General features: G+C 35.1%; 1 protein-coding gene across 1 annotated transcript in view; it reads right to left on the bottom strand.

Moving 5' to 3' along the window:
• Nucleotides 1–26910, bottom strand: part of LOC139687525 (uncharacterized) — a 585660-nt gene extending 558750 nt beyond the window's left edge. Inside the window, exon 1 of the mRNA XM_071584720.1 lies at nt 26757–26910. The gene's annotated coding sequence lies outside the window, so the exon portion shown is untranslated. The remainder of the gene's footprint in view (nt 1–26756) is intronic.
• Between the last annotated feature and the right edge of the window lie 295 nt (nt 26911–27205).

Raw genomic sequence — 27205 nt, 5'->3', positions numbered from 1 at the left:
CAGCCACTTATTTTAATTTTTACGCACTTACCAAAGGGCACATATTTCAGCATGTGTCTCTATTAGTGTCTCAGCACATCAACAGAAATATGTTACGAATCATGAAGTACACAAAAACAGTGCATTGTTTCCTATTTTCTGAGATATAGGCCCAAAGATTTTTCCACAAAAACAACCTCTCTACAAACCAAATAATCATCAATATGATTGAGTTTCACGCTCATAATATTTCACGATATGAGTGGAGAAGTAGAACACGGTTAGCCTTTATATGATATATATATATTATTGGCGCACATGGCAAAATATTTCAACTCATTCTGCGAAATACTCTACCTACCATTTGCTGATATTTTTATTAATCTTGCGGTTTCCCTTTCAGAATTGTAAATGTATAAGAGTATTGAGTAGAGATGGCGAAAGTTATCGTGAGTTGTTATTGGTCTATTAGAGCTGATTGAGAAAATAAGGATAACTGTAATGTTTTACGCTATATTTTTACTGATGTTGCCGTTTTTACCTTTTACATATTTTGGAAAACCATGAAATATTTCCCTGCCTGGAGTAGATTAGAAGAATTTATAATAGTTCAACGTTTACTGCAAAGAACGAGTAGATTCCATAGAATAACGTGCTGGGCATTATAAAACCTCAGTAATCAGTCCAACTGTTATCTTCTTAGGCGAGGTAGGGTAGAGTTTCAACTAGGAGGGTAGGCTAAAAGTAATGGACGCATGTTTGTAGAGCAGGAACAAAAACAGATAGCAAGATCGGGCGAAAAGTACATCAAAGTACAATCCTGTAGTTTCAAAATCATATATTTATTTTTCAACATACTTAAGTTAAGTCTAGCACATTTCTCCCAACGTGTAACAAGTTTGTTTCATTCCGTGACTGAAAAACTCTTCCGACTTTTCCCGAATCCAGGACTTGACAACTGCCATCACCTCATCGTCCGAGGTGTAATGATTATCCTTTAGGTGTCTCTTGAGTTGAGGAAAAAATCAATATCGCAAGGCGCCAGGTCCGGGGTATAATGAGGATGTGGAATCGGTTTAATTTCAGGTTTCACAGAGCCTCTCCGGTTGCGCGTAAGGTGTGTGGACGAGCGTTGTAATGTAGCAAGATTATTAGCGCTAGGCTGCCTTTAACACAGAAAACTCGACCAATATGGTTTGCAATACGGTTTTGAGTGATTCGCCGGTCTTCGACGAGTTTGCGATGTTTATCGTCCGTGGCAGTGATCGGACGTCCCCTGCGTGTTTCATCAACAATTATGGCTTTTCCAGGCTCGCAAACACGAAATTTTACCACCCATCGATTTACAGAAGACCTATCAACAGCATATTCACCATAATTAGCCTTTGAACGACGATGGATCTCAGTAGTAGTAGCTTTTTCAGGAGTTAAAAGTCGTTAACAGCACGGTGTTTGACTCGCTTTGACATAGCACTAGAACGTCTCTATACTTCCGCTTCTCGGAATACACTGGATGAATTAAACAGCCTCAAACCTGCACATGTTGATGGGGAATGCTACTACCACATTTCACCAGGAGTTTTTCTAAAGTCACTTTGTTTGTGGTCTACAAGCATGCGTGCATTCGTTTTCAGCCCGACCTCGTAGTTCTAAGCCCAACGGTGTGAAGATTATACATTAGCGCAGGGATCAGTTACTTTTCTTCCGCTCTCATAGGTAAATGTGAGAATACAGGTAGGTGTTTTCAAATATATTGAAATGTGGTTTTCACGAAGATATAAAGAATACTAAATAAAAATAATGGATAAGGAACTATTGTAGGTACGTATTCATATTCTCAATTATGATCTTAAATTAGAAAAATGAATTGCTAGAATAAACATGTTGCACGCTGACTAGTTTTTTACATGAGCAGGGTTTATGTAGCCGAAATACAGGCCCTGTAGCTCTAATATCTCCATTTTGAAAAATAATAATCATACGAAGATTGGATGCATGAAATGTTACGCGCAATATTAAATATTAAAGTCAACTGGGCTGCTATTGAGTAATATTTTCTCTCAATCGTCATCCTCAAGGGTTCCATTCATCCACAAAACTGGTTCGCATTCCTAAAAAGCATTAATTCACTGTCAATTTTTGAAATGCCTCTAATATTATAGAATAATGGGCACAAGCATAATCAATTATCAATATAATTGTCTTAAAGATTTCCGGTTGCATAAACTGAATGTTATCATACAATATTTTGAGCAGACAGAAACTCAAGAATGCATCAATAACCAACATACACATTTCCTTCCCCTCAACGAGTCTCCAAAAATATTTTCATTCAATCGCTATGAGTGTCTCATAAATCAATGAAGAAATTTAGAAATTGAGTATATCTGCTAGAGAGAAATATCTGCTAACACCTTGCCTGAAAAATGAGGCGATGGCATGAAAATTATAGCAAATATTAGAGAATAGTTAAACATTTTTTAAAGCATAAGCAATTTTTAAAATCGATCATACTTATCAGAATTTCCTTTACTCATCATAGGCGGAAGGAATTACAAAAAGTATTTCAACGGCAAATACCGAAGGCTAATGAGACATTTGGGTAAATGGAGATCATTCATTAAGTAAGAGAAGAAATTACTGAGTAAAAAAACAATTTTTAGGGAAACCTTATATATATAAATCATTTAAATTTCGACATTATTTTTTGTGCAAAAATTTTCATTTTACTTTTTCATGGTTAATGGAAAAATTTACAATCATTTAAAAAAATATCCCTTGCTCCATTTCTACTACCAGTTGGGAATTAGTACAATAAGACATTGAGAGTTGATATGAATGATTCAAGAGGACTTAAAGCAACTGAAAACCCCAAGTAGTTGTTAAGGTTTAACAGGGATCACATCTTTTTAAAGTATAATATTGTTTGACAAATTTGATTAGTATAGCTGAAGTATATGTTTATTTCTAATTCTGTGGCCATCATATGTCAATGGTTGTTCCATAATTTATGTCTCCTTTTGGAATCTCTCCCAAGGATTAAACGGAACACATTTATGACTTATCCTGGTTATAACTTTCTTCTTGTTATGCTAAGAAAGCCCTTAACTTTCCTTACTACACTACCTGTTTCTGCATTTTAACGGGCTATTTTGATTTTTTAAATTTCAGCCAAATCTTAATGACAAATTTTGGCATTTAGTCACAAAATTTCATTATTATATATTTTTCAGCCTACCTGCCACACACCTTTTTGGTGGCTTGCAGGGTATTGATGTAGATGTAGATATGTGAATACACAGTTGTTCTTGGGTGAATTTGGATGGTTTTAATTTTAAAAAATCAATTAATCTTAAAATACGATACGAGAATTTATCCCCAAAATCCCTAGGAAATATATATATATATATATATATATATATATATATATATATATATAATTGTGTCATTAGAAGCTCATGGAGGTAAATTAAAGGTTTGATGTCTGAAGGATCGTTTACTATGTAAATTCCGCCATATAGAGAGAAGGCGAACCTAATTTTTCTTAGATATGACATCGGTGACTTCTATGGAATTCTCTGGCCTCAAATTGATTGCCAATGTTTCATGAAAGATTATCACTTGATTCTAATGATCCACTATCACTATGCTTGATTTATTTATCTCCCATCAAAAAATGTCACTTGAATAATGCAACAGATTAAATACTTCACTATTAATCACGATGAATTCTCATATGATAGTCGTTTTAAACAAAATTCATATGTTCTAGGCATATTATCTTTCCAATTTCACATATATAAATCAATTATTAGATAGTCTTGAGTTTGAAATAAATGTGGCATGCATAGAATTATCAACTACTTCCAATGCATTATTATGACATAAGAAAATCGACTTTGCTGTCAAACCCGGACCAAATTCTTGATTATTTTTATTTCAGGATAACCTGAGTAATTAATAAATACCTCAGCTTTTATCTCCTGGATGAGGCCAGAATTTTTGCCATTCAGTCAAGTAGGCAAATATTGTTTGTCCCTCACCAAAGTAGTAATTTTAAGAACCATTTTAGTATAGAAAATCACGGAGGGCAAGGAAAACTCCATGAATAAGAACACCTTTACCAAATTCACTAATAAATCAAATCAATAATTAGTCATTCAAACCGCCATTACTTAAGTTTAGTGAAATCCCTGATTCAATCTTTCAATAAAACATATACTATCTTATTTTAGCTTTACTTGGGCATTGATTTCTGAAAGTATTGATGTTACTGAAAGGAGTTCATTATGTTTGTACGAGTACGCTCCAAAAAGGTGTGTCTTTTTATTGCAAGAGCAAAATACATTAAAAAAATTCATCTCACTTTTATTGTAGAGATTTCAATCTTGGTGTCCCATATATAATTTAAATACGATGGATCAGATAATAAATTTGAATGGTCTTGGAAAATTCTTTGCATGAAATTATGGAATTATGCACAGTTATATTTTGGTGTTATTTTCTGTATTCCAAGTGCAGAAATATATGTAAAAATAAAACCTAAATATAATAATATATTACAATATTTCCAATAAGAATCACAATTATTTAAAAACTAAAATCCATAAGATAGTCTTTCAGGAAGTAACATACGGAAAGTGGAAGTCGTTTCATATGCATAAATAAATACCTTTGTATATTCTTCAGAATAAAAGCAAGAGCGGCAATACTGATATTAAATCACCTCTCACATTCCACAAAAAGTTTTCAAGAAAGAATTGTTGCCAAAAACTAATTTTTACACCGTGTCCGTGAAAAACTGAAATTTGAACATGAAAGATCCAAACTTCTTCATGGCAAGTTAAATTAAGAATATTCCCCCTCATTAAGATGCCGAAAATAATATAAAATCTAAACTTTGCACAGCATGAACTGCGAGCCACCATCCAACCGTAGATGTTGGCATGCAATCAGTCGTATAATTCTGGAAATATTATCAAGTGCTTACGCATTGTTTTAAGAGAAAAATATTAATACGGCATGTGGATGAAAATAAATTCGTAAGGAAATTCTTTCTCAGCTATAAATAGGGCATTTCCATTTGACATATCGAGATCTAAGTCAAAAGGAATATGTATATTTTAGTGTATCCTTTGTAAAATAAAATATAATTGTGGTAGAAAAACTAATGGGAAAACTTACTTCTATGAGCACTGGAAACAAATTTGTCTGCATAATACTTATGTACGGATTCGTATTTCCGTGAATTCTGTGCTTGTGAATGATTTTTAGATTTCATTGTCATTAAAGCTACGTAGTAGTTAAATAGTATACAATGAATGCTTACTATCACCCATTCCCAGAAGTTACTCGCTATATTTTTATGCCTGCACTTCTATAGGTATTATTCACTCATGAGTACTCACAATAAATGTGTGCATTTGCATATGATATGTAGGTATTCAATCCTACTTATCTTTTCTATGACCCATCACCTCGTAAGAATATTTTTGGGATGTAGGTCGTTGATGAAGGCGAGGAACGTGACATGTAGAGTCAAATATAATTTAAAAATGTGGTTCCTATTTATCTTTTAATATCAGGCAAAAATTACGGAATTAGACAATAATCGAGAGCAATTAGAAAGAAATTAAGGGTCAGGGTAGTTCAGGGGTAGAACGTTGGACTACTGACCGAATCTTGCCGCACCATGTATGAGAATATATAGATATATACATATATATATATATACATATATATATATACATGTATATATATATATATATATATATATATATATATATATATATATATATATATATATATATATATATATATATATATATATATATATCACACACACATGGCGCGGCAAGATAACTTCCTTTTTTAAAGGGGTGTATACAAAAGGAAGTCATGTTTCCGCACCCTGTATTAAATAATAAGTATATTGCAAAAAATAGGAATAGATTTGAGGGGCAGGAGTCTATTCTGCAACCTGTACATAACTCAGACGGCTCCGGTGCGAGTAGGGAACGGAGAGTCCGTATGGGCAGTGTTAGGAAGAGGTAAGAGGCAGGGTTGCCCATTATCATCGGTGTTGTTCAACGTATATATGGAAAAAATGGTTAAAGAGGTGTGGGAAGAACTGGAGGCAGGGATGTAAGTCAGAGGGGAATTCGTAAAATCGGTTAGTTTTCCTGATGACCAAACTGTAGTTGGTCAGTCATTCAAGGGGTTGACAGTATTGCTGATTGAAATGGAAAGTCAGTGCAACAGAGAAGGGATAAAAATAAATGTAATAAACAAAGTTTATACAGTATTCTAGGAAGAAGAAAGCTAAGTTAAATGTTAAAATAGGAGGACGAAAAATAGAGCAGTGGGAACGGTTCACTTATCTTGAAGTGGTTTTGAGAAAAAGCTCAAAGTAGTTGAGACATAAAGAGAATCATTTCACAAGGAAAAGAGGCTTTCACAAGAGAAGGGAGTTGATGGCAGGGCATTGAGTACGGATGTTTAGAAAAGTCTTCAAAATTTTGATATGGAGCGTTGTTATGTACGGCACGGAAGCATGGTCACTGAAGCAGGAGAATAACCGTAGATTGGAGGCTTTTTAAATGTGGATGTGGAGAAAGAAAAGGTGAAATGGACGGAAAGGAAAACAAATGGGGAAGTTCTAGGTATGGCGGGCGAGGAGAGGAGAATTTTGGGAGAAATGATAAGGAGGCGGAAAAATGAATGAAGGGTGTATTGATCGGCTGTGGGATCTTAAAGACTATAATATAGGGGAAAATATTTGGTAAACGAGGAAAGGGCAGGGACAGGATAGGGATATAAGATAGGATGAAGGGAGAAAGTAAGTACACAGAGATGAAGAGGGACTTGTTGTAGAGTAGGAATTTGGATTGTTTTTTGTTAGGAGAAACAAAGTATTTTTTTGGTAGTTTTGTCCATCTAAAACCAACCTTAACCGGTATATTACCTATGTATATGTACATTTTATGCATGCCATGTTATATACATAACATGTACACATACCATGGTTACATGTTATAAATGTATGTATACAACATGGTGATATATATATATATATATATATATATATATATATATATATATATATATATATATATATATATATATATATATATATATAGAAACACGCATGACCGCCTTCGAAAGAATCTTTCCACAAACTTTGACAAGAATCTCATTTTAGCCTCCTCATAACATTACAGGCATTGCAACTGTATAAAAAAATAATTTCGAAAACACTCTCTAGTCTCAAATACCCAATATTTAAGATAAAGGTACATGATTCCACGAAAATTAGATAGGCAATGGTTTCTATCTAATTCATAGTGTTCGTATTGAATGCTATTATTGTTCCTTCATAAATGTAAAGGTTCTAACCTCCGCCAGAGTAATTAAGACACGTTCCAGCACTTCGATGGTATTTAATATTTCATCCTATGCAGTTGGTTTCACTTGACTGACTTCCTTCGTTCATCATCGTGAACCCAAAGACTTAAACTGCACTCTTCTAGTTCTCAAGCACGTGCTGATTTATATCTATTTTCCTCTCAAATATTTACCATTTATTTGTCGCCTAACTTGAAACAAAAACGATCACAGTGACCAAGCATAGATTTTAAGCATACAATTCCCAGTTGACCTCTTCATTGCAGGATATTTATAGTTTACAGCGTCGGTAGCAAATGGAATGGTTTATCCATTAAAGCGCTGAATTACAGTACCCAAGTCCGATCCCGGTGATTAAATAGTTCATGGACGCAATGCGTCATATCGCACTCTATCCCCTTCAACTATCGTGCCATCATTCTCAAGGTTAGTTCTGTCTGCGCTCCTTACAACACGAAAGTCTTCGAGAGAAAATATAACGAAAAAAGTCCATTTCGTAATGGATAATACCACTTTTTTTTATCTCAAACAAGGAAAGTACGAATGAATGGTCGTTAAAACTCAACCTTTTAAAATTGGTTTTAGGGACTAAAGCTGTTCTGGAAGCATTAACTGAGAGTAAAGCACATATAAAATTATGACATTAACGCCAATCAATCGTTTCACATCCGCTAAAGTTATGAACTGAAAAATAATGCAGGTGGTTGTGGTTTAGAAGAATCTTCACCATGAACTGCATTATAATCTCTGATTTCTCAGATTCTATACCTTACTTTAGCTAGTATTGACAACTCTCTCGATCTCTTATTTAGTAAACTTTCTGATTTTTTCAATTCTTTGTGTCTTTTCATGACCATGACGGCATTATAGTTTTGGAAATCTTAACTTTCACCTGCTTCATTCAAATAATGATTGTAACTACATTAATAAACATGTATTTTTGAACAACTATTAACAACTGTTTATTATTTTAACAACCATTTCTGGTTGTAAGTCCTTAGATGAATAAAACATTACCAAGCTCTCTAAAAATATTTCATAACCAAAAAGTATAGCTTCTGCAACCCAGAAATATACCTACTAGTAGCTCAGTTAAGGCAAAATCTAGTCACACTGAGGATATGATAACTTATTCGTAAATATTCACATGCAAATAAATTTAAGTAATTAATTACTGAAAAGAATATTACAGATGGCAAATTCAAAACATACTGCAACCATTTTCACAAAATATCCATGCACACGTATTTCAGCTAGAAGCATGTACATAATAAATTAATCCTGCGTGTATATTCAAATAAAAATATATTTCAATTAGGTTGAATTTCTGAATGCATCCGAGCTGAATAAACTTCTCTGCTTCACTAATATATGATATTTTCAGTGATTATCTACACATTTTGACAGACGTTTCTGGCCAAATAAATGAAGGTATGTATTTTTAGACCAATGAAAGGTCGCTTACGCTTGTGGGTACCTCAATGTTCATGGATGCGTAAAAGAGCTCAATTTAATACAAAAAACTTCGTATTCATAACATCAATATCAGTGAAATATACAGCGAGGCAAAATATTTCCAAATAACGTTTTTAATGGTATGATAAGAATATTTTTATGCCTTTCTAAATAACTATATGAACAATAAATTGCACAACAAATATGGCCTAACATAACGTTATTACAAATAGAACTGATGAGTCCAAAAATAAAATGGTTCTTCTTCCATGTATGTATTAACTGCTTAGCGTTGAAAATAAAGAGGTAATCCAGGCGAAAGAATAATTGGACTACATTTTTTTCTTAAAGAAATTTATTTTAAGATTATGATGGAAATGTTCTAAAATGAATATGTTCACAAAGTAGCAACATTTCTCTTTATTGTATAGTGTTCCAGAGGAAACTTATGTGCTTGCATTCTTCTTTAATCTTAGTAGACAGGTGTATGTATATGCACGGCAAGGAAGGATCTAGAACATGTCTAGACACAATTATACGCATTTTTTCAAGTGAATAGAAGACTCTAAATAGCCTAGTTCTTTCCCTATTTCTAAAGTACCGAGTAAAGAGATATCATTCTCACCCCTCGGGTAAACTCACGCAGTGTAGAAACATTAAATATCATTTTCATTTCCGGCATTTTTTCGTAAAGGTTGTAAATGGTAATATTCCCTCTCTTAGAAATTATAGTATTAAATAAAACACAGATCAAGCCAAAGTGTTTACGGGAAATATGACAGACATCAATTTGAATGGTAAGTTTCTGAACATTATTCCGCTGCTACGAGGAAAAATGCTAACAGCATCGCTTGCCTTACTTCATTCTCACGGTTGCAAATTGACTTGATTTGATATTGGCATTCATTTGCAATTTAGTCAAATAATGATACACGTTATTTTCCAGATAGTATCTGGCGTTGCGCTTCGTCGCTAACTTTGTTTTATTGGTCTGAGTCTTTATGCTTTATTTACAACTCAACCATTTTAATAATGATAATAGTGGTTTATGAAATGTAAATCGATATTTTAGAGGACTGAAATTAAGTAAACTTAACATTCAGTATCAATTTTAATTGGTTTCAGTGATTTTCTAAATTTAAATACGTTTTGGGAGATATTGACCTGGTCTTTCTAAATGTTTTCCCTCGTGAAAGTAAGTTTAAGATTAACTTCACAACAGAATAAGTAGAATTATTTCAAGCTACTAAAATGAGAACAAAATTATTCCGCGCAAAGAAACGCTAATAGTATTTTTTACATTCAAAACAAGGTTGTAAAACCTTAACACTCATTCAAAACCATGCTGAAACACTGAGGTGCTTTTGAATCCATTTTGCGTAAACCTGAGAGGTAATTACAAATGCAATGCAAAATGCCATATTCATCCCTTATTTTCTTAAATCCATAAGCTCCATTACTGTAAGTGACAAAGATGCATGAATGTAGTTAGTTATAAGGTCAGATTTAAAGTCAATTTTTGTGTTCTTGTACGGTAAGCTTCAATACATTCCTGAGATTACGAATTCAATGCTAGGAAAATATAGTATACTATCCTTATGTAACTAGACTGTCATTTCAACAATATTGTACAATTAATAAAATGATACCGGAAAATTAATCATAAAGTCATTACTCAATAGCAGTAAATTTCATTTTTCACCACCTCATGACCATTTTCTGATGATAATAACGCAAATAGTTTCCCGAAACTAGTCTGCATTCCATAATTGTCATTAACTTGAAAATACTAGTTAATAACTTCATTTATTTGAATCATGAAAACCTTATAAAAATGTGTATACTATTCCCTCAATTGCTTATGAATTGTATCTAAAATATTCTCATAGAATTTTAATACCGATTTTAGAAACTTTGCAAATCCCTAGTGCGTCCAAATAACGAGCAGAGTTAAATACAATGCAAATCGGATGTACCCAGTAACACTGACATAGAATTGATTATTTACATCTTCTTATCATTTTTTAGTGTAAACATTCTTGGGATAAAAAACTATTACTAAATTGTAGACTCATTATCAATAATAAATGAATTTCGGCCAACTATTACTTATAGAAGATCAAACTTTTATTTAAATTTAAGGAAATACATTCCTTTCCCTAGTAGGTTTGTTCTAATAAATAATGACAAATCAGGCAAATCATTTACAAGCTAATTCCATAGATTAATCAATAGTTAATGTTATAAAGTAAATCCTAATTCTTTCGGCTCCAAGTTTTGGGGTAGGCCGACCTAAACCCGAGCTAAAATTATTCCACATGATTGATAAATAAGGCTCAAGTCCTTCACGAAAATGTTTAATAACATCATGCTCACGAAACCTCCTAAAGAGAGAAAATATTTCAACATTGCATTTCATTCCCTACGCTAATTAGCTGATAGTAGTATTGATCTGAAATGGACTAACCCAAATTTCATGCGTAGCATTTCGTCCTTGATATAGAGATACACCAGATAGGTTGGGATCTACCTTAAAGGTGTTTTCATTCATAATTAATCTCTAATAAGGTACATAAATGTCCTCATTTTAGAACAAAATATTCTGATTCACGTTCCATTCGAAAATCACGAGATCCCAGACGGGAAGTAAAGCAAGTTTTTCTGAGGTGGCAGCCATATTGAATTTTTCGGCCGATGGGATGGAACACAGGCTCTCGAGTACAAAATCATCCTCTCACTACAAACGTAGAGTTTTTAATCAAATAAAATTCATATTTAATAGCTCATATTTTCGATATTTGTTATATTGTTAACCTTCAAAAACGTTTTGTGACAGTAAAAACATACAAAGGTTTTCAACGGAAATCGAATTTGAAAACGTAAAATAACAAACGTTTATTCCCAAAATGAGCACTGAACAGATGTATCTGAAGAAAGATAATTGACGTTTAGTGAAAGTTAATTAAGTTATTAAGCTAAGATTTCTTTTAAATATCAGGATCGATCTGGAAATTTATAATTGAGGAAATGTGCTTTAAATAAAATTAAAAAGATGCGTTTTAGATAAAATTAGCGTATCCCCTATCTCCTTAAAGCCATTTCATCATTCTCTCCGAGGAGAAAAGAAGATTTTTCACAAAGAGAAGGGGTGGACCAAAGTATTGATGATCGACGCCAGCTAAGACATAAATCATATAAAATCCAAAAGGTTATTTTAGCCAGTCTTACATTCAGTCTTATTCAATTATAATGGCCAATTGAACTGAAATTGTCAATAATTTTTTATCACTAAAATCATGTGAGTCAAATGAGAGCAGGAGAAAACAGAACAAATGTTCTAGATTTATTTGGTGCCAGAAATAAATAATTCCTATAACTACCAATAGGTACGAGTTTAAACACTTTTTGCTCCTCCCATGTACGTTATATTAATAATACCAACAAAATAATCTATTGAAATGGAAGAAAACGAGAGAGAGAGCAAAATTAATAATCGGCTTTGATTCCTGATCGCCTCTTGGCATAAATTGGGTAATTTAAGGGTCACAAGATTACAGAATATTCTCGGAATACTGCATATTGTCTCCATAGACAGAGATTTGTCAGCGTACAATGGAGACCCTAATTGTTTCCCCGGAGAGGCGGAGGACACGTGGAAAGAAGTTGAGGGATGGACGGGGGTTGAAGGAGAAGGAGGGTGGTAGAAGGAAAAAAAAGAGAGAAGAGGGACCGAAGAGGTGAACATAATTACACCAGGCACGCGAATGCCATTCCGGAGTGGAGGAAGGAAGACTGGTGCCATTCGCATTAACAGATAAAACAAAAGCAAGCCGAGGTGGTAGAGGGAGGCACGCACGACCATCGATGGATAGCGCGGGGCATGCAGGTCCGACGTCTTGGCGTGACGGGAATCCGCGACGCGGTCCCCCGCCATCCCCTACCGCCATCATCCTTCTTTCCATGTCTGTCTCTCTTCCTCGCCCCTCCTTGCACCCCCGCCCCCCTATTCCCCCCCCACACACACACCTCCTCCACCTTCTCTTTCTCCACCTTTTCCTCCTCTCGCTCTCTATCTCACCCTCGTCCTCCTTCCTTTTTTGAGCCCTTCCTACTCTCCCCCCGCACATCCCTTTTTCTCGCCCCCCCCACATCAACGACTTGCCCTCCTTGTATCTCCGATGGTGACCCGGCTTGTTGGCTTGAGCAGTGCGCCGTGGCAGCACCAGTCGAGGAGCAATTGCTTCGATTCGCACAATGGCCGAAAAAGTGTTCTACGGCGCCGCCAACTTCTGGAAAGGTTCATTCTCGGTGAAACAATGGCCGACATATTCGAAGAGGATGTTTTTCGGCAGCTAAATAAACGGGTTAGATGATATTTACCCTGGAATTGCAGCGTGGAGCGACAGTGCAGGCCTTGAAATTGTCGACGTCATACGTCAGTAAAGTTTCAGTTCGTATGAGACAACAACTACCTAAAATACTTGAATAAGAGCTATTTCTACGGTAACTATTAAGACTTCGTATTATCCGATATATATTTATTGTGGCGTATTTATGTGTAATATAATCACGACTCGTATAATGGTCTGATGAGACGTATTGTGTTTAATTAAAGTAAAATTAATCACAACAAATTACTTCTAGCTTAGGTAATTTAAAAAAATAGTTATCTATGATTCAGAAATTATTAAAACTCCATGCTATTCCCTATTATAATCTTCACAAAAGTCTTTTGCCTCGGTCGATATGTAGCTAATATTCAAATCAAAGTTTTCACTATACATAATATATAATAATTATATGTTGATTGAGAAGAATTGACAAATTGACAATTGAAAGTCAGAATATACTCAGAGCATCAGAAGTCAAAATTCCCATTAGAAACCATACATATGATATATAGTAAAATACAGTACATATTAGAGGAGTTACAGATAATCTTTAAAGCTTCTGTACAATTGCATTTAAAAAGTAAAGATACATTTTCCACAATTTAGCGCGTGTTCTAGGCTTCCCAGTTCCACATTTTCTATTTAAAATAATCACCTTTTTCAGGCTGAAGAAGTTGATAGTAGCATCGCATTTTTTATATATGAGCGAAAAAATTACCTACAGCCCATCGATTCAATACAAGGGTATTTTGATTCTAATGGCGTTCCGGTAGGTTAAATGAATGAGCGAGGTATATTTAAGTGAAAGAGAAATTTTGATCAGTATTCTTCCAGATCAACATTAGCTCATACTGAAAGTATTTAAAAGCATAAGTGCATTAATCCTACCTCAAGTAACAAAATCATTTCATTATTGATTATCCTAAGTGGTCAATATTCAACAGAACCCATAATTAGTGCTATGATTGTCAATTCTACGATATATAACACTCATTAACTGTATAGCTGGAATTGTGGTATTATAATCACTTTTCGTAAAAATTCACTTGTCTATTATGTGAATAAATCACGAGCAACCGTAGGAAATTACCTCTGAGCCAAAATATCTGCATCAAGGCAATTTATTTGATTGAATTTCCCAATCCTGGTCCTCTGAGAATGGTTAACCTATCATTTTTTCCCCAATAAACATCGATAGTTGCAGGTATTTATAAGGCATAGAAAAAGTTGGCAAAATTCAAAAGGGGTAAAACTTATATTCTATATAACAAAAGAAGTAATAACTCGGGTATACAAATATTTTTCAAGCCAAAATTTTATGACCCTCTCGTGTTCAGGGGCATCATCTTTTACGAAAACAAATGGCATGTCAAAATTCTTAGATTTCTATTCTTTTTATTTCTCAAAATTGGCTGACGATATTTTAAAGTGATCGCAGTTACACCATTTTCGTTTCATTGATCGATACATAGCTGGCATGCCAGCAATAGTAATCCTACTACTATGCTCACAAGTCATGTCATAGAAGTTAAATAGAAGAAATGTCAAAAAGAGCTTTTCAATTTTAGAAATTCACCCTTAATTGTTTGTCTTATTCGATTTTAGCTGCACTTAAACGTAGTAATAACAATTGTAGACTAAATAAGCCACGCACGATATGATGAATTAAATCATTGCTTTTGTAGTAGCCATTACCTTCTTTGACAATCGTCCTTTACAAGGCAATATATTAAGACTTCGTGACTTATGCGATAAATATCATGATGAGTATCACCAAAATTTGCCGTGGAAACAAATAAATTACTCTGTCAAGCAAACGTAACTAACAAATAAGTGAATATGGTATGCATTAATAACGTTAACGGATACTTTAACAACCAATTATGCTATTGGTTACAGTTAAATTAAGGTTCCTTTCCCAAAGTTTGTGTAACAAAATTCGTGATAGTGCACTGCAGATTGACCAGACGAATTTAATTGGAGCGGAATGTCGTATACCTAAATGGGGTCAACAGAAGAGGGATTGTGATATTAGCAAATACAAATAAACAGAAATGCGGTGATGTAAATCGAGAGGCAGTATTGGGGTACCCACCATAAAATTAAATGTGAAAGCGCCAAACACAATTACGAATAATTGAACTATTACAAATGTCTCCAAACAAAATCCATACTGTGCTTAGACTTGTAAACACTTCTCTGCAAATATATTTTTCATGAGAAAATATATGGGCTGTGTTAATCTAAACTTTACAAAAAACATTCATTTTGTACAAAAAGATGACTACCAAATGATTTTTTTCAATTATGAATACTATTTTTAAATGGCAAACCTCCCTTCAGAGATTATTACGATTTTGAATCATGATGGAGAACAAGTTTGACCGGGGTAGGAATATTTTTCAGCTTCCCTAAATTAGGAACGCACTATTTGCTATAATATGGTATAAGTCATATATAGGTATTCATTTGAGCATTTGATGGCATTCATAATAGCTGCATACAAAGACATACGACGAAGATGTGTTATAAATTTTAGGTACATTCTCAAATTGGCCACTTTTAATAGTAAGCGCACCTTAACGTCTCATTTTTTATAACAAGCTCATTTTTTAAGGTTGAATTGTCTAATATGATTTTAAATGCAATGGAAATAATAAGTTTTATAGAGAAAAATAAATTAATTGAATTTAGCCATAAAATAATATTAAGAATTAAGTAATAATATTTCCAGAAATGAAATTACGTGTTGAGCAAGGGCTATAGATATTTTCAAACTAGTTTCAATTAACTTCAAGAACAAAAACAAATTCTGCTGCGATTTAAATTATCTAGAATTCTGGGAAGCACAACGTGTAGAATAGTTTAAAGCGATATTTTTATTGACTTTATAACCTTCTTAAAATGCGCATGAAGATTCCATACTACCGACCTATCGCCGGATGACACAGCACAGACATTTATGAACACTTCCATAAAAGTCAGCAATAGATTTGACATTGAGACAGCTTTTCTTGGGATGAAACAGAAAAAGGGGTCATTGTGAAGATTTCTCTCATCCGAGAAAGCATCATTTTTTAATATTTCATAAAAATTTTTGAAACTTTCTTGATCACCCTTTATTCGAAATTATGAATTGGCGAAGGCGTTTCCCACCAATTTCAAGGAAATTATTGTTCCTCAATTCAGCCTTACTAATTCATTGCACCCCAAAAAACATTCTCATCTGTTCCCAGATAATTTTCCGTAGACAATACGAAGGTTCGCCGATTGCGAGTTCGGTATACTTCATGAGAGAAGCGTACACTTGGCATGCGTTCAACAATTAAATAATATTACAATCTTCAGCTGAAGAGGGTCTTAATTTTAAAATATTCCCACTGTTCCCGGTAGATTACTCAATGTTCACGAAAGGATTTTAATTCATGAAATAAATGTTAACACTAAAACACGTACAGCAATTGAGGAAATGTTTCATAGTAGTACGAGTATGTTAAAATGTTTCAACGTTTTAAGTAGTATTCCCTTTAGGTAGATTTTTGATGGACACGAAATGTATAACGCTGCGATAAAAATCTTGTAAATATAAATAATTTTAACTCTTTAAAACCCATATTGTAAAACAGAGTTGGCAAAAAAATAATAATTTATTGATAATGCCTAATTTGTCAGCAATAATGCTAAGCTTCTCTAACTAAGCCTCACTTCGTCAAGGTAATGTTTTCAAGCCTGTAGATTGATTGCTTTAATTCGGCCAAGTAGATTTTCAATGTCTATGATAACATAAGACGCTTCAAATTCTTTGATTATCATCACGTTTCATCGTTTCCCTGATTTTGTTCTCGAGATAACTCCAACGTATTTGCTTGTTTTGCTAACATGACTCACTAAAGTATGGTTTTTAAGGTTGCACGTTTTGCTTGGATCTATTTGCTTAATTCTCCACAACAATCACTCATGCATACTTACCACGTGATGAAATACAAATATACAGGTATATACTCCACTCCTGACTAGAGCCCTCCTTTCAAGACTTATCAATCAAAAGCCATTACCCTTACTCATCGGGAATCCACTCAGTTCATCCTATTAGAGCCCAATTTAACTCATTTTAGTCATCTCCTATAGTTATGTGTCATAAAAACCGAAATTGCCGTAATTCAATGAGTAGTTAAAAAAAATTCACTTTAACGATTGGTTAATTGCGTACATGGTTTTAATAAAAAGGATCGCTATACCTATTAACCAAATTAGCACAACGAAGACTACAAATCGTTCAATCTTTAACTCTGGAGTAATAAAGCAAAATATTTACGTGAATGAAACCTGAAATATTATTTTCATTAAACTTAAGAGATTTCTCTTCTGTTCTGTGAAATGAAGGAATTTTCCCGTCTCACAGTCACCGGTGTTCTCCGGTGCCTTATCCAACAAAGTATTTGCAATCCTCAGAATTACAGGTACGTTTATATTCGGGGGATATATTCTATGATGAACCTTAACTCTTACTAACAGCAGAGTGTTTAATAATCAGAGGAAAGAAAAAATATCTTGTCTAAGGTGATTATTTCATCAGGAAACTCACCGTGAACGAAGTTTTCTTTTTTCTTCGAATAATGGGAAGTAAGACGGATGTACTTTTAACAAATCTCCACATTTTTGTGGGGTTAAAATATAGTCACACTCTCTCTGTGCCAGTGGTTAGTCCTTTGAAGGAGATCACGATTTTCCGAACAATCTCACAGGTATATAGCCTGGTTTACTAGCAAACCGAACCTAAAGTTGAAGATATGATTCTTTTCATTGATCTGAACGTCATATTATCTGAGTGCGAGTTTCCAGATGGCTTTTATGTTATGCAAAACGACCCTATTTGTATTTCCTCCGGAAAACTTTTTCCTCTGCAATCATTTCCATCACTGAATGTCTACCTACTCCAAAGAACTCTTCAGATGGTGTGGATATTCAGGCTTCTTATGATTAAACATGATTAAACGACATCGCCTCTCCCCATTATACTCCATAATTTGCGCGCCAGATCCGATAAGGAACATCCCATTTTGAAGAAAAATAAGCTATTCTTATCACCGAAATAACTTTTTGTATTCAACATTGGAGTAACATCAAATTTAAATAAAAAAATAAAATTCGGCAGAGTGCGTTGCTCCTTCTGTTATAGTGAACATGCAGCAATTTCTACGAAGTGAAGCCCGAAACCATAAAGTTTAACAAAATGATTTAGCTGATTAGATATTTGACAGAGGAGTGGCATGAAATACTACAACACTCCAACTTTAATCATGATTGCTTAGTACAATGGAATAAGAGATGAGCGCCGATTAAGATCTCCCGAAAATCTCCCACCTAAACATCTTGTGCTTTTTACATTTATGCGAATGATTTTTATAAATATTAGGCACAACTCCATTCGATGGAGTGATAGAAAAAAGACAATTACTGTTCATTACTCCCTACGAACGGAATGTTTTCCTATTCTTAAATGAAACCTCAAGGAGAATCTGCTGAAAATTTTATGTAATTTTCTACAGCTTCTCGGTCACCTGGGAAGCAATAAAATACTTGATTTTCGGTTTTCTTTAAAAAGTTGCACTAAAATAGAAAACGTATAGTTCACCTTTTGACGCAAGAAAGAACAGTTTTAATGAACAAATTCATAGAAGACTATTAATTTTTCAGCGGCGACACAAAATATATATAAACTCTGGTTAAGAACTTAAATAAACATAGAAACATAAAGAAAGGACATTCAATAATATAATGATACGTGGGAACGATAACACTTGTACCTGCTTACATAATGGCGCAAAATTGTAGCGAAAATGGTTTATGCAGCCATTTCTTCCTGAGCGCAAACCTTAGCATTCATTTTCCGCCTGTTGACGTGTTACTAACATTTCTGTTACATATTTAGAAGTTTAAGTAGTTTTTGAGGGGAGGCGACCGACAGCTAAGGTCATTTGCGCCATAGGGGATGGATAGGAAAGGATGAAGGGTGGAGAGAAACCCGGCGTCGGCATTAGCCTACTCTTTACGAAAGGCGCCAAGGGGTCCGCAGTTTAACGTCCCATCCGACGGACGGCGTACTCACTCAAAGTGCCCGAAAAGTATTATATTATAATATTATATAATGCTTAGAGGGGACGAAGTAGTCAGGTGGGAAGAGCGGCCCCGATTCCCGGGGACGCCACCGGGCATCCTCAGTTTCACGCAAGCTGTGATATTTTTCGGGTATCAGATCTTCATGGGAAACAATAAGGTGGTATAGGGAAAGGAACTTGCCCCCATACCCACATGTGAGAATTTCACACGCCGTTGTGATTAGTAACAGATGAGCGGTGCCCTAACCTATCAAACTGACCTTCGGGTTGATAGCTGTGGGTTCGTTTTTTATATCATTTAGAGCGATTGTTGTCATACGGATGGGGTCATTTTGCATAATAAATTCTCTTTATTATAACAAACTATTCTTGATAGATTAATAAGTCTCATTGGAAAAATTTGTCCCGGAAATCATTTGATTTGACCACATAGTCGATTAGATATAGCAATAATGCTCACCCCACAGAACAGACGCAATGCGTTACTTGGGGACCCTGGGGTTATTATACCCTGGCGCAATGCGTTACTTGGGAAAGATCGTTTAACAGATTCATGTGCACCCAAATTATTTCCCCAATCAATACATTAGCACTAGACACCAGCTAATAGAATCCGTAAATTTCAACCAGGACCGATTCCAATTCTTTTGTTAGATATCCATGCATTTAAGGTAGTAAGGACAATGTTTAGAGGCGGGCTCATCAACGTCACCAGATATAATGTAATTGATATCCGAGTACTTACATATAATCAGATATTAAATTAAAATTTGAAAAACATTGCTTTTTGCGTCTTTATATTTTATATTACAAATCCTTGGAACTGCAAAGTTATTGTTTATGAGCAAAATTCAATGTTAGCCTTTTCTCAGCATACAATGTTAATAAAATAAATGCCTCTCCTTAATGCCTTCAATGATTTATATCCATAGACCTGTCCCAGGAGGCATTGCCCCCTATAGGGTACTGGCCCCCTGTAGGGGACTATGCTCCCTCGTCGGCAATGGCGGCTCAGCCCCGACTGTTCTCACTTCGCTCCTACCGCCTCCACGCTTGCTAAGGAAACCAAAAATGATACTTTTATACAGTACTTATTTCAAAGAACTTCTTTCCAAACAACATTTCTAATAATATTGTTAATATTATCAGAATTACGTACGTTTATACTGGTGTTTTACCGGCATCTAGATAGTTCTGCGTACAGTTATCAATGAATAAAGAAATATCTACTCGCATGAATATATCCAACATTTTTGGATCTATACCCCTGAGACTAATTAGTGAATTTTAGAGAATTTTCTAATTCATTCTAAATGTAAATTTATTTCACGCAGCAATTGAACTTTGGATATGAATTAAGTGTCTTAATCACAGTAAAAAAATAAATAAAAGAAAATAAATGATGTAGAAATGTCATAGTAACGTTCGGTGTAAGTCAATAAATAAGTAAAGAATTAATAAGCATATCCTAATTGATATCTTCATTGATTCCTTTTGGGTGTTTTTGCCATACATTTCTCAACTATGGCACGCTTTGCCATAAGGACGCTTTTAAAATAGTGCTGAATTTTTAGAAATATTAGAATATTTTTAAACTTCTTACAATTTAGAATAAAAAATAAAATTTGATGATAAAATAAGAAAGATAAGTTAATTTCTTTCCTGACGACAATTATCTCGAGGTCGTACGGCTAATATTTCTCATTCAATATTGCAAAAGAAATAAAGACTACAAGCGATAATAATTAACTTCGTGTATGCCATTTTTATGGAAGCAAATGTGAATGATCTAAAGTCAAACCTGAGACTTTAGGTGAGCAAAAGGTAGCATATTATCTGCGGGGTAGCGACATATGTGCAAAGTTTGAAAGTTGTTCAACTTCTGGTACCTGAGAAATACCATGTTTTTCAGAAAAACGTTACATGAAACATTGCGGTTTAGGTTTTCCATTTTTATTAGGATAGAATATATATATATATATATATATATATATATATATATATATATATATATATATATATAAATATGTATATGTATATGGGAGGTATGCTTATGAATCCCTCCGACAATGGGGGGAGCTCGAGTCGTAAAAATTGTCCTCATGCATGTCCTTCGCTTCCTTTATAGTTATACACATACTATTTTTCAATAATACAATTTCTCATTATATTCATTTATATTCGGCATAAAATTAGTTTTATATGTTGAATGTAAGAGAGATACTGATTGGAATATTCCGGCAAAGTCTTCTTCATTCTTGTACATTGATTCGAGGCGGATAATGGGTCTAATACAAAGAGTCCCCTTTGTTTTTTTCGGTACTTGCTCACCCTCATTTTGAATAGGACTAATCTTTTGACTATTTTAACTGAAACACCCTCTTTTTACGGCATAACTGGTCCGAAAAATGATAGATTAATTTAGGCATCTGCAAATGCTAGGGATAAGGAAAATACATACTGACCACGTAATTAGAGAATACATTTTTATTACTTCGACCGAAAATGTATGAATGTAAGTTATTATGAGGATAAAACAGATGAATGAACAGTAAGAAGGTGAAATATAAAGAGGAATCATGCTTACCAATAATATCTTAAGAAACTACTGGCCGGTAAAGGAAGAATGGTAGTACGAGATATTAGATAGTCACGAGATACTGGTATACTGCGACTATCAAAAGTCATGACGATCGAGAGTAAGTGAAAATAAATATCTGAAATTATAGCAGAATCCGAACGAGCAATATTTTTTAACGTTAAAGCAGTCTGGCAAGCTCTGCGAATGTAACAGTGTGAACGCATTCGCGCCTTTCATGACGAGTACTCGACGGCCAGACTATTACCCACTCGGAATCGGGTTCGGCTGCGGACCGAGGCCACATATCTCCCGATCTCCGAGGACACGAGGACGTCGCCTCCCTTCCCGAGACTGCATCTGCTTGAACATTCATTCGCTCTCTCTGCGCCATGGCGTGGAATTTAATATTGCTTGTTGTTACAGAAAGATGGGGATAGAAACGATAATATTAACTTAGGAACCGTTCTTTGTCATACATATTTTTTTCACTCATCGGCCAAACATTTCAGGCATATGATTAAGTTTTGCCAAATCTTCTCCTTCCTCAAAGGAAGGTAGATTATCTGGTCACCCGTTCCTGGAGAGGAAAAGCCAAAAATCATCTTCCATTTCGTTCAATGGAATATCAGTAACCTGCGATAATTTCTTACTGGGTTTAATAAAATGACTTTTCTAGCGAAAAATGAAAAGAGGTGCATATGGAAGGAAATAATTCCAAGGCTGAAATCCATTTTCATAAATACGATTAAATATTCATAGCTACACATGTCACTAAGTGCACCAATGATGTTATGACGCTTGTTGCGCCCATGATATATGATTCCACGAACGAGCGCTATAAAAGCTTTTATCATGCCTTAAATTCAAACTTGAGTGACAAAAACCATCGCATACACACTATGACTGCAATATAGTGCAATAAATGAGCGTAGTTGGTATCCTCATATTGGCAAAAAGTAAAAAAATATCCTATTTATCTTTTTACTTCCACTCTTAACTACGGAGAAAAATATTATGTGCAAATCAAGTAAAAATTAGACACCAGTAATAGGTACTATTAGTTACCTTAGAAAAGGAACTCTACTCATATGAAGAAACAAGAGAGTTCTTTTAACTTCCTCAATCATGCCATTGTATCTATTTAGTCAATTTATTACTCAACCATCATCCAAAATGTCGGCTGAAATTACGTCCGAAGATTCCAGAGAAATGTTATTTTTCGCTCGTTGGGCCTCATTTACAGTATGAAGGTCGTATATTGGCTCCTCATGAAGTTGGATTGATTGTTGAATTGGATCTAGCGATGCGTAGAGGAGCTAGATTTGTAAAACGTTGTTATGACAAGCTGAGTAGACTATCAAATTTATTAGAGGAGCTGGGTTGGGAATCACTCACGGAGCAAAGGTTAATTACAGATTAAATCTCTTTCATAAATTGTATACCTCTTTAGAAATGATGTAGAAAATGTTCTATTAAGCGCATCGCACTAAGATAGGAGGGATGATTTCAATAAAGTTGGAGAATAAGGTTAGAACATATATATTTAATATGTCATTTTTCTCACGACCGATAAGGGATCAGAATAACGTTTCCCGACCGCGCTGGTAGGGAAAAGTATTTTGGGTCCAAAGTAGTCTGGAGTAATATCGTGCGTCAATCTCAGGGAGGAGATCACTGGAATAGAAGATGGAGGTGATACTAGAAAGCAGTTAAGATAAGAATGTCCCGTGAATTGCCTTCTGAATGTTCTCTCATTAAATGGCACAAACTAATCTAGGCCTTTTAATTGATGCCTTACTCTCCCAAAGCTATGGCATCTTCTGATGAGATCACGCAATTGCGTACACTCTTATAGATTTAGCAAGGATACCTACTTGGAGCATAATAACATGATATATTTCTTGAGTCGGTGGCTCTTTATTTCGACCATCCGAAGGACGTGGAAAATGGTGATGGCCGCTCTGCCTCATAACATGTTTAGTCGCTGGATAGTTATTTTTTAGTTAATTGCAAGTTCTACGCAATGAGCTGGTGCGACACTCGTCAATTAGAATTAAATTTTAAAAATTGCATAGGGATGATTTTTTATAAATTGAGCAATTCCCTCCCGAACGGCTACTGCATCGAGGACACAGAAATGAAATATGTACACTCGATTAAATGCTTAGATGTTACCCTCATTTACGATCTCTCCTGGGTGAAACTAATACGGGGATGTTGGGCAAGCTTACAAAAATTTAGATTAATTAGAAGAGAACTGGGTAAATGTGATGAAAAGATCAAAGAGAAATGTTATTTTTCTCTGGTTAGGCCTCATTTGGAATATGTAGGTAGTATATGGGATCCTAATAAAGCTGGATTAATTGCCGAATTGGACCGCGTGTAGCGTAGAGACGCTAGATTTGTAAAATGTCGTAATGAGAAACTTATTAGCGTATTCAAAATATTGGAGCAGCTAGGCTGGGAATCACACACAACGAAGGTTAAATTACAGATTAAATCTCTTGCAAACATTGGTAGGATGTCTCTTTAGCAGTGATGTTGAAAATGCAATATTACCTCCATCGTAGTACGGCTGACGATGTCGTGTCAGTAAACTTAGGGAGAATAAGTGTATAACAGATAGATTTAAGACGTTATTTTTTTCCACGAACGATAAGGGATCAGAAAAACATTGTCCGACCGCGACTGGATCATATCCGGGTCAAAATTAGTCTGGTGTGTTCACCCTCTGCCATAGACCCTAGCGGTGACTTGCAAGGTTCTAAACTGTCTATCATTATGTATCTATCTAATTAGTGTCGATGATATTCAAAAGCCTTGTTCCGCACCGAAGATCCATTGTGGAAAATAAATGTGATGTTTCATGGTAAATAATATTTATTTCTCACTTTCATACCACAATAAAATGTATGATATATGTTTAAAAAAGTTCACTGCTGCTAAAATGGTAAAAAGTGGACCAATGAATAATTTTATATCAATTAATGTTGGTGATGGTAACAATTTCGAAGACTTCTATGCAAACACTGCGCTTGACTTTCATGCGGTATAACTCGAGTGAACATCATATCTTCCATAATTACGCCTTTTACAGTGAATAATTCAGTGCTAAAGAAGTAAAATTTCTATAACTAAGCATACATATATGATCAAAATTTAGCCCTACCGTTTCTCTTTTCTTAGTACTCCAATTTCTACTATTTGTCGGTGATTCCCGCAGTCACCCCTAAATTCTCATTAGTTATAAAGAGTAATAAAACACATTAAGGTAGTGAAGTCATTAAACAGCCATCGTTAATATCATTCAAAAAGAAAAGAATTCATTCATTTGAAAAGATTTCAAAAATGATGTTAAAACAAAGGAATTCCTTATTATAAGATAACTCAATTTTTCTCCATAAGGGCTGATGGCGTCCCACCTATTTTAGATTGATTACAGATTATTTGAAATCGGTTACTCCGTGATCTCTGAGAACGATGGTCCTTCGTTCCATTTTTCTACCATCAATTGGCAAAATTTTATTGTTTCCTTGAGCTACCAATATTGAAAAGCTGAGAAAATGTATCTCATTACAATAGTCGAAGGTCATGACGTTCCATAGAATTTTCTGGCGGGCTGGTGACGTGCATTTGATACATGTAAGAGCTCCGTATTGTAAACGGGGAATAATTAAATATTAATCATTCCCTCAACAACACTTGCATGTTATCAGTATAGTACTCGTTAGCCTCAGTTACATTAATAAACATCCCGATTAAATATGTCAAAAATAGAGTCAGCTTAAAGATAAACTATTTGGATTATGTGTGCGGTGCTGCCAATAGAGGAAGCACTATTCGAAGATCCGTACATTTTCTGAGGCGTTTCAAAAATATGTCATAATAATTTCCTACAAATAAATAGTATTTTGTAATCCACCGTGCCAAACCAATGAAAATTGAGCCTGAGAAGAATATGTTGAACGTATAATTGATATGAACAGAGGTTTTTGGTATTAATTTGGTTTAAGTCACAACTTATATTACGTAAATATGAAGTAATGAGTTTGTAGCATAAGTTATGAAATTATTCAAAAGAAATAAAGAATGAATTAACTGCCATCCTAAGTAAGACAGTGCCAAATGTTTAATCATTTAGTATATTAACCATAAAATGAGTTCCATCGAGCTAGCGTCTTAACTTACGACTAAATCAACCCGAGAAGCAACTGTAAAGTGCGATTCCATTGTACAATTCAACGACATTTTTGGAGTGTAGGCATCTTATTTAGAGTTTAGACTAATAGGCTGTGCATGTACTTTTATTATACCTTTTCACGCGGTTGAAAACATCGTACGGCGGCTTTTCATTTACTAGCCTAGTAGCCATATTGTGACCGTGGGAGGTAGTTTGATAGTCAGAAAGATCTTACCCCAGATAAACAGAAGTAAAATCTTATTTACAAATTATATTTACAAACGTAAGTATAGTGTGGAAAGATCGAAAAACCTAATCTACCATTTCAATGATTCAAATAATAATATACCTATATATTAACTTGCGATCGAAATAAAAAGATTATATTTCGGCCGAAAGATTAAATTTCAGTTCCACTCATTCTTTGTTCTAATACATAACAATGAAGAAAAAACACAAGAAAAATACGGAAAACTGTTGATTCATAAATCGGCAAGGATAACGCCATCAGAATCTATGGCGGCAGCAGACTGGAAAAGCACAAAAGAACTCTAAAATCGCCGAAATCCAAGTTCCCGCCGTCTCGTCACTTCGGCGACACCCGATGTCCTCGCACCAAGCTTCGTAGCATCCCCGAACCAACTCACCTTCACGAGAACATGTCTCGGACGCGGCGGTGCACACGAGCGCGCGGGGGAATCGTCGCGGGACCTCCCCCGGGAGATTCGGCGTCTTTCGCCGGGCGCGTCGCGCGGCCGAGTCGCGGGGCTATCGCCTCGATGACCGCGACGCGTGGAAAAGGAAGACGCGGGGCGTGACTCGCTTCCTCGCGCCAACCCGTGCACCCATTCCGCGAAAAATTCGCCGGTTTTCCCAGGGTCCCCCCTCCGTCTATCTCTCACTCCCCCCGCCCCCCTTCCCCCATGGGTTCCATCCACAGACGGTCAGCACGTCGGTGCTCCTCGGATCGACACCCGACGAGGGCAGCTGGTCGCGATAGACGGCACGATATCGATGAGTCGACGCTTAGGCCACCCCATTTGCTAGGAGAGGGGTGGGATAGTGGGAGCGAATGAGAAGGTCGGGGCTATGCGGG

Source organism: Hetaerina americana, unplaced genomic scaffold, assembly GCF_022747635.1.
Source record: "Hetaerina americana unplaced genomic scaffold, ioHetAmer1.1.p SCAF_2, whole genome shotgun sequence".
NCBI lineage: Eukaryota > Metazoa > Arthropoda > Insecta > Odonata > Calopterygidae > Hetaerina > Hetaerina americana.
The sequence above is the reverse complement of the archived record's forward strand: the minus strand, read 5'-3'. Positions and strand labels throughout refer to the sequence as shown.